This window comes from Mercenaria mercenaria, chromosome 3 (genome assembly GCF_021730395.1).
Source record: "Mercenaria mercenaria strain notata chromosome 3, MADL_Memer_1, whole genome shotgun sequence".
Classification (NCBI taxonomy): domain Eukaryota; kingdom Metazoa; phylum Mollusca; class Bivalvia; order Venerida; family Veneridae; genus Mercenaria; species Mercenaria mercenaria.
In genome coordinates, this window is record NC_069363.1 from 95,970,092 (window position 1) to 95,984,854 (window position 14,763).

Genomic DNA, 14,763 nt, shown 5'->3' on the forward strand with positions numbered 1-14,763 from the left:
TAACTTATATTGTAACTTTTTTATAATTGACCGTAGGGAAAAACCAAGACCACTTTTCTGTGGTACAACATAGATGTTACTTTCCAATTTTAGGTGTATTTTAAGGTATCTCTACCTGGTAAGGAGTTTTTTTGTTGACTTAGAAAAACAAAACACTTAGTTATTACTAAACAACCACAAAATTAAAATTCCGTTTGCAAATACAGGTGCTAGAGTAAAGAAATTTGCTGTGACGGGCGTATATTGTGACATTCTTGCACTCTTGTTAAGGTTATTTCATAGAATTATTCTGTACGGAAAGATTTTTTTTTTTTTTTTAACATATATCACTATCAATTTCAGCGAGCATAAAGGTATGTCACCTTAACTGTTTTTAAAGTTATGCACAGGATAAATGAATGACCGATTTGAACATGGTATTCAGTTGTGAGAATCAATAATTGAAGCAGACTTGTGAAATCAGTTTTATGACAAATCAGATTTATTGACAAGTTTTACTTCAGTACATAATTTTTTATAATACTATATCACTGATATAAATAATTATGTAAATTCCAAACTTCACATGAATTTTTTTCTTTTTACTTTTATTTTTGAGAAAATTTCTAGTAAAGTATACGAAAAAATGTATAAAATGAAAAAAAAGAAGAAAAAGATGTAAAAAGAAATACAAATAAATAGCCAAAATCAAAGAACTCATCCTTCACGTATGTAGGGATTAGTATTTTTCTAACTTTTACTTACTATTTGATTGATTTTCAACATTTCTGTTTTATGTAGAAAGTTTTCTTTTCCATATACATGTATATTATATCTAGTGAAGTAAAATGACTATGAATACTCGTAGTATCACACCTGTTACATAGTGAAAATGTTGAAATAACTTGTGTATAAATCAGAAACTACTAGTATGAACCGGTATGAGCCAGTATTGAACCAGTATTGAATATACTGATCTGCCAGTTTAATATTTGAGAGCTGCTATAAAAAATTGGGTTTTGCTCAGCGGTGCTCATGTTGGTTGCCAAGATTCTCCGCAACTGCACCACCAACCCCACCAATATTTAGCTGTTCTCTTCAGGTAACTGCCAGTTTCTCCGCATGAATCGGAGGTGGAAAACGAAATTACTTCAGACACAACGTCTGCTTTAAGTGGACACAGAGAACATACACCTTGCCCAGGGATCAGACTCATAGCCCCGCGTGTGCTCTCCCTATTTAGCTAAGCAGGCAGGCTTAATATTGATCTAAAAATCACTTTTGTTTTGAATGATATGTCAAATCCTTTATGAGAAAGTTCACTAACCCTAGGTGAGAGTAGAATTTTTAGTACATGACATGGAGATAACACAGCTTGAAGACAGTTAAACCAGTTTGTAGACAGTTAAACATTGACAATTTTCCTCAGTTATAGTGGACGCAACTTGACCCCGATGGTTGACCTTTGTATTATAATACATAATGAGGCACAACCTATTATTGAAAAGGAGTGTATGTAAAACGCTTCCTTTCTTTGCATTCATAAATTTAAATACACGGCTACCCTAAGCACCCGTTATTTCTACAATGAAATAATCGATATGAATAATCAGCCTAAGGTCAACCATCGCGGTCAAGTTGCAACTACTGTACAGATAGGCTAATGCGTAGTATTGTTTATCATTGTAGATCAATCAAGGGGATGTCCTAGAGGCGTGGCTTATAAAAGAAGGATTGCCCAGTGGAGATGTATTAATGTTAAAAGGCTTGGCTAATGTGAATACATTAAACAAATATTTTGAATTGAGAGGCATGGTTTATGAAAACAAGATTGATGTAAATGGAAAATGTATGAGGAACTCAGTGTAGGTTTGAAGAGGCGTGGCTTATGAAATGATGAACGGAGAGTGTTGCAACTGAAACAGTAAGGTCGCATGATATTTTGCAATGTTTGATTCATATATTTTATTGCAAGTTGGCCACAATATTGATGTAAAATATTAGTCCAGGTACGTAGAGGGATACAATGCGAGTGAAAATTTCCTGAAATCATTACAATACATGTACTTCTAAACGTTGCAAAATATGAATTTGAACTCCTCCTGAATATGCTACTTATTTAAATTTTCAAGTTTTAGAGCTTATGTTGTCCCACTCTCTAGTATGAAGCATGTGTCCTAATAACAAAAGTTTTGGATATAAGCAGGTTTCTCAGCACTTGTTGGACAACTTTTAAACTCCACATCAAGTGACCTCCATAACTTTTATTTCCTTCTTAACAAAATAATTCTACCTAAGGTGGTTTAGTGGAAACTAAGTTTGTGTATAAGCTGGTTTCTTAGCAAGTGCAGAACTTAACACTCCTTGGCTGCAGTTAAAGGGGCTGCCACAAGTAAATATAGAAGAGACTGTAAAGGACTGCTGAGGCAAACTTGCTCTATAAAACCCTTTAATGTGTCTATCATAAATCTGGAACAGCTTAGGCTCAGAATAAATTTAATAAATTTAAATAATATTAAAATAATAAATAATTTGAGTGTTGTTATATTTTCAGGTCCTTTCAGATAGTGGATTCCATTAAATGTTAATGGATATTAGAGTACTGTTGGGGTTGAGTGGGGTTGCATATTACATTACCTATCAGTCAAATTACGTCTGTTTTCATCAAGGTATGAAGTTTGACATCTAGACTTAGCATTTGGCTACCTTGTACATGTAAGTGTTTGATGCCCAAGGTGTGTCTGTATATTGATTCCCTACATGGCCTTTTGTACGGTTACCAGGGTCTGAACCTTGTTAGTATTTGTATAACTATTTTGAGAAATCTTTTGTCTTTACTTAACATTTTAATACTTTCATATTATTTTACATGGTGAGGTGTTAATGTGTTTTCAAAGGTCTTTTGATGATTTCATTCTTATCTACGTTAATAATCAAAACTGTCAAAAGAATAATTGGAAATAACATGTTTTCTGATGATAACATGTGCTCTCTAACAGTTAAGTATATATTACAGGTGAGAACTAGCTCCTGCTATCTTTCACTACTTTGGATTTGCTGTTGATCAAATACAAGGGAGGACGTCACATTGTCATCATGGCAGGAGGAAATTTCATCCTGAAAGCGGTGAGTGTTGATTTTGTTTTATTTAAATATTTTTCAAGTAATTTTATTTTATTGCTTGTTCAAATATTGTACTTCAAAATTTCCACCAAAATGTTTTTAACTGCATCTCTCACTTTAAGGTAGAACGCGACACTTTGCGAACTTTCGAGTAGCGTCTTGAAATTTTGCATGTGTAAACTTGACCATATTTCAAACAAGATGCAGTTGATTTTATACCAATAGAGCCAACCAGTTTTTGTATACGAGACGTCAAAGTTGACCACCAAAGCCCGTTTTTGAAACTGACGTTGCCGCGTATCCTTGGCAACTGTTACGGGTACTGCAACGGCACCAGCCAACACATTTTCTCAAATTATACATTATTCGACGAGAATTAGTTTTTCCTTTATGGTGATGTAAAAATCATTGTTTTACAGCGACAAATATTTGAAAAATGGAAAGAAAATCGCCGTTTTTGACTAAAAATTGACGTTCAGTTTCGCAGCATTTTTCGACTTTAAACCAGCATATTACAAAATTCCTGAATTAAATTTTTGATTTTTTTCAATAAACGGTGTTTAAAATGTATACCGAGTGCAACAGACAAATAAAACTGGGGGGTCACCGACTTAGTTTTTTTGGCACATGTGATTTTATTTCCCCCACCCCCTTGCGTAAAGTGACGTCGCCGCGTATCCTTGTCAACACTGTTACGGGTACTGTGACGACACCAGCAACATATTTTCTTAAACTATACATTATTCGACGAGAATTAGTATTTCCTTTATGGTGATGTAAAAATCATTGTTTTAAACCGACAATTATTAGAAAAATGGAAAGAAAAGCGCCGTTTTTGACTAAAAATTGACATTCAGTTTCGCAGCATTTTTCGGCTTTAAATTAGCATATTACAAAATCCCTAAATTAAATTTTTGATTTTTTTTCAATAAACGGTGTTTAAAATGTATACCAAGTCCAAATGACAAATAAAACTGGGTTGTCACCAACTTAGATTTTTCGGTGCATGTGATTTTATTTCCCCCGCCCCCGTGCGTAAATTTTGTACCATAATTCGACATCTGCAGATAAGTTCGAGCCATCATAATTCAGTCATTTTGAAAATCGCTTTTAATATATTTTCTATATAATAATGATTCTTTAAAATCTTTTTCTTATTCAAAGTACCAAATTAACAAGTTTTCCGTTGTAATACACTGCTAAAATGAAGAATTCATACATGTGCAATTGTGTAGATAGTTCGGAGATTTCACATCTGAAACAAAAGTAAAAGCATAATTATTGTAAAATATCATAGATCAGTATTATACAGCAGTTTCATATAGTTTTAAGTTTGCCCTCCACGAGAGTAAAGTTTTTCTTGATATTATCCCTTTTCCTCCATAAGTACACACGCACGCACGCCTGCACATCCCAATGTCATATATGCTGGTCGTAAATGCACTATGTTGGTTTTCCCATGGCACGGCTCAATAAGAGGTATCGCTTTGAATACTATCCTAAAGTTACATTAACACATAAGCGTAGCTTAATAAAATTATGATGAGTGAACTGCTAAATTGTTTGAAAATTGTTGCATTCTGAATGTTGATATCTCAGACGCTTATTAAAATAAAAATAAATAAAATATAAAATCTTACACATATACATAATTTTATTTTTTATACTGGTACAAATCCTAGTATCTCGTAAATACGAAACCAAGACCAGCAAGTTTGAGCCGTCGGTCCTATGTACAATGTTACGATTCTTGAGTCGCTCATATAGATAATTACAACATAGAATTATACATGTTTAACCGCTGATGAGTTACAGCGAGTTTCCATCACAACCACTGTTTTCTGTGTTTCTTTCTTTTACCCCATCCGCTTAGCTCAATTCTATGAATCGCTTTTCCGACCCTGGGGTAGGGCGTGACAATTTGGTAGAAGGTATTTATCCGAAATCATTCGTCCTCCACCTCCGATTTTATGTGGTGAAGTTGAAAGTTACTTGTTGAGGAACACTGGTTAGGTTAACCGCCTATCGTAACAGAAAACAGCGCTAAACCTAAAACAAACAGTTTTCTTTCTTTTTTATTTAATGGAATATTTATCATTTTTAGCGGAGTATGTACTCGTACTTGTTATGTCTGATAGGTCTCTAATATTAGGAAAAATATTATATATAGAATATGTTTCTATTATGTGTCTATGAATACAAGGATAACCTTTCTTTAAACACATCTCTGGAGAGCTAAAACCTCTTTGTAAAGGATGGTGTTTCTATCTAACGTTGTTAATAAATTAACCTTTTCAGAGCAACAGCCTCCGTACAATGAATATAAATTCTGTTTCCCCGTGGCTGCACTTTATTTTAAATCGGGGTGTCTAACTACTCTTAAAACAATCGAAATATTTTCAAAACGTAAAATTTATAATAAAGTTAAATAAATTTGCGATGTTTATTCCAAAGATATTAGGGCTTTTATTTTTTTCTTATTATTTTTGTAAATGTTTGCAATGTCGTGTGTATCAATTATGTATAATCATGAACTTAAGAGGAAATTCAAGAAATCCTTGCAAAGTTGTAAAGGACTCTGTTGACTAAATTCTTCTTAAAATAGGTTAAAAATTGATCACAAGACGTACGAGAACCCGTTTAATTGCGTATTTGTATCTGGGGTAGAGGTAGAGTAATATAATTCAGCGTAATAATTTCGCCCACGGTACCGAGTTTTAAAGGCTATTTTGATCTAAAAGTAGAGTTTATCTTAAAATGAAGATTTACAGAAACAAATACTCATTGCAATTAAAGGTCCAATACTAAGGAAAGTGAACATTTTAATTTCTTTTAAAAAGCACAGAAACTATTTCATTTTATTGGAAAATGAAAGTTGGTATGTAGAAATTCGAAATAAATCGCAGTATATGTACAATTATTTTTCTATGAAGTATGAAGAAAGTTAAAAAGACCTGGGGGCGGGGGGGTGGGGGGGGGGGGTTGGGGGGGTCATTCTGTCGATTCATCGAAATTTCAACATAATACACATACATTTCTTTGAGTTCCAAAGACCTTCTGTAAATTTTGACCTGCCAATCTTCATTATTTAGTGTCTTGCAGAAGACTATGCACTGGCTGTGAAAAAAATTGCCAACTCACTTTCCCTTAGTAATGGACCTTTAAATAAAGTGTTTATCATCATATTACTTTTTAGTCAAATTATATTGTTTGGGTTTTACATTAGACAAGATTAAAGCATATTTTCTATTCAAAACTCAACGTCATATGTGTCGCTCTGACGTAACTTTAACGTAAATATCGGGTCTAAGGTTAAGTGATCTCCACAAATTATATACCATTTTAAATGCAGATATTTGTTGACTGAACAGAACGATTTATGAAAACAGTCCGACGGACGAGAAATCACGGTTCACCAAAAATGGACGTCTAAGGTTTGCGGAGAAAAAAGTTACAGAAATATCAAAAATGTAAAATACGCATTATATGAGGAATATGCTGGATTTTAAATTAAACAAAATGTCGAAACGGAACCCACTAACTTCTGAATTTAGACGCATTCCTCCTTACTTATAGCAAATTGTGTCCACTTAACGCATTTAAAGATATCAAAACGCTTCGGATTGTTTTTTTTTTTTTTTTTTTTTTTTTTTTTTTTTTTGCACCATTGACACGTTATATAATGTATTGAAATGTACTAAGATTTCACTTTTTAATACGTTTTCATCATTGTTTATATATAAACGTTTTGCCATGGAACAAAATGTTTGTTTTTGTTTTGTATAAAGTTCTTTAAGAACCAGCAAAACACTAAATAAAGCAGCCGATAAGCTAAACACAATGGCCAAATCATGATGTCTCAAACGTAACGGCAGACGTCGAATTATGGTACAAAATTTACGCATGGGGGTGGGGGAAATAAAATCACATGCACCGAAAAAACTAAGTCGGTGACCCCCCAGTTTTATTTGTCATTTGGATTCGATATACATTTTAAACACCGTTTATTGAAAAAAATCAAAAATTTAATTCAGGGATTTTGTAATATGCTAATTTAAAGCCGAAAAATGCTGCGAAACTGAACGTCAATTTTTAGTCAAAAACGGCGATTTTCTTTCCATTTTTCAAATATTTGTCGGTCAAAAACAATGATTTTACATCACCATAAAGGAAATACTAATTCTCGTCGAATAATGTATAGTTTAAGAAAATGTGTTTGCTGGTGTCGTCACAGTACCCGTAACAGTGTTGACAAGGATACGCGGCGACGTCATTTTACGCAAGGGGGTGGGGGAAATAAAATCACATGTACCAAAAAAACTAAGTCGGTGACCCCCCATTTTCATTTGTCTGTTGGACTCGGTATACATTTTAAACACCGTTTATTGAAAAAAATCAAAAATTTAATTCAGGGATTTTGTAATATGCTGGTTTAAAGTCGAAAAATGCTGCGAAACTGAACGTCAATTTTTAGTCAAAAACGGCGATTTTCTTTCCATTTTTTAAATATTTGTTGCTGTAAAACAATGATTTTTACATCACCATAAAGGAAAAACTAATTCTCGTCGAATAATGTATAATTTGAGAAAATGTGTTGGCTGGTGCCGTTGCAGTACCCGTAACAGTTGCCAAGGATACGCGGAAAGTTCGCAAAGTGTCGCGTTCTACCTTAAAGTTTACTAGTTGGTAATAACTAAAATCACCTGAAGTGAAAGGAAGCTTTATAGAAAAAAATAATAAAATATTTAATCTTTAGATGTTCCCTTCAAATGTAGCTGAAGTGATCTTTACTAAATTTATAAATAAAGTAATTGTGTATGTAGAGGTATGTGGAGCTACATTCATAATTAGATGTCATGCATTGCTTGTTAAAAGAAAATCCATTCACATTTATCTATACAACTGTTTTAAACCTAATGCAAAGTATTGTTAATTAAATACACATTATATTTACACAAAATGTATTTGTAGAACTTGTGCATCTTTATTTCTTAAACACATAATTTTCTCAAAAATTTGTATTGGAACAATTAAACCTAATTTTAAAAAGAATTGATAAAGTAGGATTTTAATTCTATGAATTTATGGTAACCAGCTAATGTTTTAATATTGTAAAATATGACATTATCATCAAAAAGTCATTCACACATGACACAGTATATTTTCGATAAAAAATGTGTATGTATTAAAATTGATTTTTTTTATGGATAACAATTGCAATTAACCAAGTATTTCAGTTAAACAATGTTTAATTGTTTAACTGTAAAATAAAATTAATTAATTGAAAATATAAAATCTTACATATCTTTGATATTAATTGATTATTAAACATTTTCTTTGTGATAAAATTAAAGCAAAATGATTTATGAAATATTCTAAAGCTCGATATTATTCTTCCACCTTACATGATACAGCTAAAAATGATTCTTAAAGGCACTGTCCTCCAGATTTGGCTAAAAAATAATCTTTCTTTCAAATTGAAGTTTGGTTATATTATGAACATTAGAATGTGAGGTTTTTTTTTCTAAAATATTTTAAAAATTCTAAAGAAAAAAAGATGACTGCATTGGGAATCGAACCCCGGATGGCCGTGGCAATAAAGACATTTTCCCGTCGTTGTAACCATTATGACTTCAAAATATAGATATTTATAATTGAGACAGAATACAATTGAAAATGGAAGAACAACTTCAAACTGGTTTTTAATTTATTTGTAATTAATTGAGACAGATAACCTGGAGTAAAAGTGTTACAAACGCTTTTTGATTTTCATGGTAAAAATTAGTAAAACCAGCAAAGTGTGTCAGTAATTAAGTTTTAAAGCCTTCTTAAGAAATATAGCATTTTATTCCCAGATATCTAAAAAAAAAATTATTTTTTTTTGTTGTCAAACGATCTGGAGGCCTGTCCTATTTACTACTTTTAAATTCTATTACTGAAGTTAAAAGGTACTCACACAAAAAACCTATAAAATAGAATATATCCTCATTATGTTTAATGTAACAAAGCTGAAATTTCAGTGGTCCCAGAACAGTGTTTTCTTTGACAAAAAGAATTGTAATTTTTATAACTATAATTTGTTATCATCATCATAGTCCTTGTCATCATCATCACTAGTATATTTAAATTAAATAATTGAAACCTTCTGAATGTCCTTAAAATAATCAAGCTGAATGTTTTCAGCTTGTGAAACATTCTGTTAAAATATTACTTGATTTGCTCTTAAATCAGGTGCTTAGGTTGCTGACTAGTTAAGGCTGATGACTTTGAATCACTTGCCAAAATCTTGCTTGGGGTGTAGGATATTTTAACTTGAGGAAGCCATTCAGCTGGCTAACGGAAGGTTGGTGGTTCAACCCAGGTACCCGATTGTGTCTGCACTACTGCCCAGATGGGCACATGTGGTCCTTCTCCACCATCAAGAGCTTGAAAATCACCATATGAATTATGAGAATATACATGCAGTTTTCTAGTATCTGTGCAGTCTGTTCTTGATCTTCACTATTTGCCATTCCGTCAGTATCTTTTTTATTAACACCCCTTTTTACAGTTAATGGTACTGTCAAAATTGAAAAATGGACCAGTTCATTATAGAAATTTAGCAGGGTAAGGGTTAAAGGTTACATATGTGCAATACAAACAGAATTATGCTTTATTAAGTTGGCTGAACTCTTCCTTTCTCAACATGGCACACAACTGAATCTCTCTGTGATCCAGTTAGTGGTCTGCAAATGATTAAATACTAGAATATGTCTTAGTTTCTTTTTAGTTTCTTTATAGTTATGTCTTAGTTTCTTTTTAGTTTCTTTGTAGTTATGTCTTAGTTTCTTTATAGTTATGTCTTAGTTTCTTTTTAGTTTCTTTATAGTTATGTCTTACTACAGTGTTCTGTTCTTGCAGGTACTCCTTTTAGTTGTAGTTGCTGTGATAAAAGCAAAACCACCGTGGGCGGAACAGAAAAGCAACTGTAAAAAAAATTTTCCTGATGTAAGTATTAAAGCTCTCATACTTATTTACAAAAACAAAGTCTTGGCATCTGTTTTGATTGATTACAATTTGTTACATGTTTATGGCATTTTTTCACAGTACCCGATTAATAAAATGTTTTATTAACTATTGCTCTGTACACTGAAAAATAAAACTTCTTCATGTGGCATTTTCCTTTGAAGTAACATTGTGTTGTGTTTTCTAAAGACTAGTGAAAGTAGTAAAAGTGCTTTTAATCATGCTGCGTCAAGGTATCAACCTCTGATGTAAATCACATGCATGGAGCTGTGAGATAAATTGGACAATATGAAATGAGCCGCGCCATGAGAAAACCAACATAGTGGGTTTGCGACCAGCATGGATCCAGACCAGCCTGCGCATCTGTGCAGTCTGGTCAGGATCCATGCTGTTCGCTTTTAAAGCCTATTGGAATTGGAGAAACTGTTAGCGAACAGCATGGATCCTGACCAGAATGCGAGGATGCGCAGGCTGGTCTGGATCCATGCTGGTCGCAAAGCCACTGTGTTGGTTTTCCCATGGCACGGCTCAATTATGGTTATTATAACAGGACCATGATCTGCAATGTTGTATTCAGCTGAGTTGACTTTGCCAGGTCTGGATTGTATGAGGTGCAGGCCTGTAAATTCACGAGAATTTTTCTTTTTGTTTGTATTCAGTTTTGTGTTTAAAAGTTGTAATGTTGCATAATTTTGACAGGATTGCCCGCCTGGTGAGTTCTGCCTTCTAGCAGGAAATTCAAATAACCCTAACAGCCAGTTTAAATGCAAACCCTGTAAGTAAATTAATCATTGCATACCACTACTGAACCACTATCAAGTATTCTAATATGCTTGTCTCTGTTAAAACACTCTTACGCTAGAATGATGTCACGTTAACGTGCGGTGACGTCATATTTTTATTGTGACAAAGAAAGAGCTCTCCTATATTTCATCTACTGTTTTAGATTAAGGGCATATTAGAATTGAAATAATTTATGGCAAAACCGTGTTTTAACACTATTTATACACTCAGGCGGTAATACGTTGTACAAATAATTTCACTCTGGCAGCACCCTCGTAAAATTATTACGCCCAACGTATAACCGCCCATCGTGCATAAATAGTGTTGAAACACTCTTTTGCTATAAATAATTTCTTAAATACTGAAGGTTAAATGTTAGTAGTTTATGAGATACAGGTCATTAACTAGGTTTGACAATTAGCTTTTATCATTTTGGGAATTGGCATTTCCTGTTTAACACTGGCATTTAGCATTAAGTATATGGCATTTGGTATGTGGGACTTAACAGTAAGAAATTGGCATTTAGCATTAAATATTTGTCATTTAGCATCTTTAGGGGCAATCAGCATGGCTAAATGTATATTCTGAAATCTTTTCAATGCTTACATCTAGCCAACTTACAGCTAAATTGTGTTCCTGTTGTTCTAACAAATTGTTAGACTTGCTCCTTTGTATGCTATTGCTATTTGCCAGTTGCCATTGTTGCTAAATGCTATTTGCCAGTTACTTGTTTGCCAAATGCTATTTGCCAGTTGCCATTTGTTGATTGCTCAGTAGCTAAATGCTATTGGCCAGTTGCCATTTGTTGATAACTCAGAACTTTGCTAAATGCTATGTACCTGCAAATTGCAAAAAAAACAACAACAAAAAAACAGACAACTAGCAATTGGCAAATAGCATTTATCAAATGACAGTTTTCATGATTCAACTCATGTTTAAACTAAGAACAAAAGGATGATTAAATTTGATATAAACATCATGGTTTTTAGCAAGAAATTTGTTTATGGAAAACTAAAACTGGACATCAATTGGGTCAGGAGGGATTAAAACATGAGTTCAGAATACTTTTAATTATTATTTTTCTTTGGTGTATACAATGCTTGGGCTGAACCAATCCAGTATGTATTTATCCTTCATGATGCTATCAATTTTGGCACAACTAATTCAGACATTTCTATGTTGTTTTTTTTTAACTATGTGACCTTTGATAGTTGTTGTAAATATCATTCCTACTGTTTAATTGACTGTTCTGCAGGAATCTCCAGGCTACACTGGATTTACAGTGTTTAATTGACTCTTTCTGCAGAAATCTCCAGGCTGCACTGGATTTACAGTGTTTAATTGACTCTTTCTGTAGAAATCTCCAGGCTATACTGGATTTACAGTGTTTAATTGACTGTTATGCAGGAATCTCCAGGCTACACTGGATTTACAGTGTTTAATTGACTCTTTCTGTAGAAATCTCCAGGCTATACTGGATTTACAGTGTTTAATTGACTGTTATGCAGGAATCTCCAGGCTACACTGGATTTACAGTGTTTAATTGACTGTTCTGCAAGAATGTCCAGGCTACATTAAATTTACAGTGTTTCATTGACTTTTTCTGCAGAAATCTCCAGGCTACTCTGGATTTGCAGTGTTTAATTGACTATCTGCAGAAATATCCATGTTACACTGAATTTACAGTGTTTAAATGACTCTTTCTGCAGAAATCTGAAGGCTACTCTGGATTTACAGTGTTAAAATGACTGTTCTGCAGGAAACTCAAAGCTACACTAGATGTACAGTGTTTAATCAAGTGCTATATATATGCTATTATTTCAGTGCTACATAGATGTATTATAATGATTAATGTAAATATGTAAATATTTTGTTACCTTTTGATGTAGTGTTTTTAATATTGTTTGTTATGTTTCTTTCTATTTATCTGTATTATTTTCTTTTGTGTAGGTGATTGTGCTCTCTTGACTCAAGTTATTTGGTTGATCAGCTAGTAGGACCACTTGATTGTAACTGTACAGGCTCCGGATTCACTGGCGAAACATGCCATGAAGGTATTATATCTACATTTGAGAGGTTGACACGTACATCATACTTGTAGGTAGTTTATCTGCGTGACAGCGGTTGATACATTGTAAAAAAATGTACTTTATTTTCGTCTGAGAGGTTGATACATCGTACTTGTAGGCACCATTTTTATGTAAGAGAGATTGATAGATTCATCATAATATAAGGTACTATATGTACATCAGAGAGGTCAATACATCATACGATATTCACGTCAGAAAGATTGATACATTGTACGTGTACAACAAGTGCTTGTCAGGATATTTAGCATATAAATGTATGTCCAATTTTAAAAATTCACAACACATGTTAAACCTGATTCTGAGATTTAAAACCTGTCAACTTGTGCTGCTTCTTGTAATCTGAGTGTAGAAGTCACTTCAAACCCAGATGTAATGAAATATATTGCTTTATTAACATATTGGCAGACACTAATTGATATGTACAGGAATGGTCTGTACTTAAAAATAAACTGCAGCCCCTGGTTTGATGATTCTGAATGCTTTCTTGAAATTAGCTAGTGGCAATGCTGCAGTCTTAAGGTTGACCAAATTAATTCAGTGACATAGAATGTACACAATAAATTGTTAAGGATAGATTTTTCAGGATCATTGAGCGCATACAAGGCAGCCAGAGCCACACAACAAAGTAGGCTGCCCACAAATAACAAGCACCTTAGCTGACATTACGGTCTAAACTTATAAAACTAAGTTTGAATATCGCTCTAGGATTTGATTGGCTGAGTTTGAATATCACTCTAGGATTTGATTGGCTGAGTTTGAATATCACTCTAGGATTTGATTGGCTGAGCATGAATATCACTCTATGATTTGATTGGCTGAGTTTGAATATCACTCTATGATTTGATTGGCTGAGTTTGAATATCACTCTAGGATTTTGATTGGCTGAGTTTGAATATCACTCTAGGATTTGATTGGCTAAGTTTGAATATCTCTCTAGGATTTGATTGGCTGAGTTTGAATATCACTCTAGGATTTTGATTGGCTGAATTTGAATATCACTCTACGATTTGATTGGCTGAGTTTGAATATCACTCTAGGATTTGATTGGCTGTATCTGAACATTATCTTAACACCAGTTTTAAGGTTTTATTTCTTTTAGATGAAGATGCAGACTGCAGTTTAATTAAACAATTATATCTGTATTATTTAAAGGAACATTTACATAACCTGAATGAAATACAATCTTGCAATTGTTTTTAGACATTGACGAGTGTGCAACAAACACAGACAATTGTGATACGAATGCAGCATGCCAAAACACAAATGGAAGTTTTACATGCGCTTGTAACGCAGGTTGGACTGGCAATGGAGTTACATGCACAGGTAAGTGTTTTTGGATGGAAATATGATTGATTTTTGCCTGCAAGTTCTTATCTAACAACAATAAAAACAAGAGTATCTGAGTCAGCAGATTGTCTTCCATGATTTTAATAATATTCATAATGAATTACTGTGTTTACTTTAAATGGGGATGTAACAGGGAAAATCATATAATTTGAGAATCTGTGTTCTCTCACTTTAAGTTGTTTGAATTATGCTTGAAAGCAGACAACACCAGCATTTAAGACTAAGGACATAAAAGTATGTTTGAATATCAGTCTCAAAACTTTAGCCTTTGATAGGCTGTTTCTGAACATAGTCTTAAATTAAAACAAAGGTAACGTTGAAATCTAAAATTTATCTTATCACTTTGGAAGGTCAGGTTGAATAACAGCTGATGAATTTTCTTTCAGACAAAGATGAATTTTCAGACTCCAGTTTAAACAATTTTAATCTGTATTAT

At 33.2% G+C, this 14,763-nt stretch overlaps 2 long non-coding RNA genes across 2 annotated transcripts; both read left to right on the forward strand.

The window, feature by feature from the left end:
* Nucleotides 1–1,669: 1,669 nt before the first annotated feature.
* Nucleotides 1,670–10,089, forward strand: LOC128555795 (uncharacterized). The gene is made up of 3 exons (XR_008370361.1): nucleotides 1,670–2,694; nucleotides 2,996–3,105; nucleotides 10,003–10,089. It is a non-coding gene; the product is annotated as an uncharacterized LOC128555795 (long non-coding RNA).
* Nucleotides 10,090–10,806: 717 nt separating this feature from the next.
* On the forward strand, nucleotides 10,807–14,296 carry LOC128556073 (uncharacterized). The gene is made up of 3 exons (XR_008370421.1): nucleotides 10,807–10,882; nucleotides 12,841–12,944; nucleotides 14,181–14,296. It is a non-coding gene; the product is annotated as an uncharacterized LOC128556073 (long non-coding RNA).
* The last annotated feature ends 467 nt before the right edge of the window (nucleotides 14,297–14,763 follow it).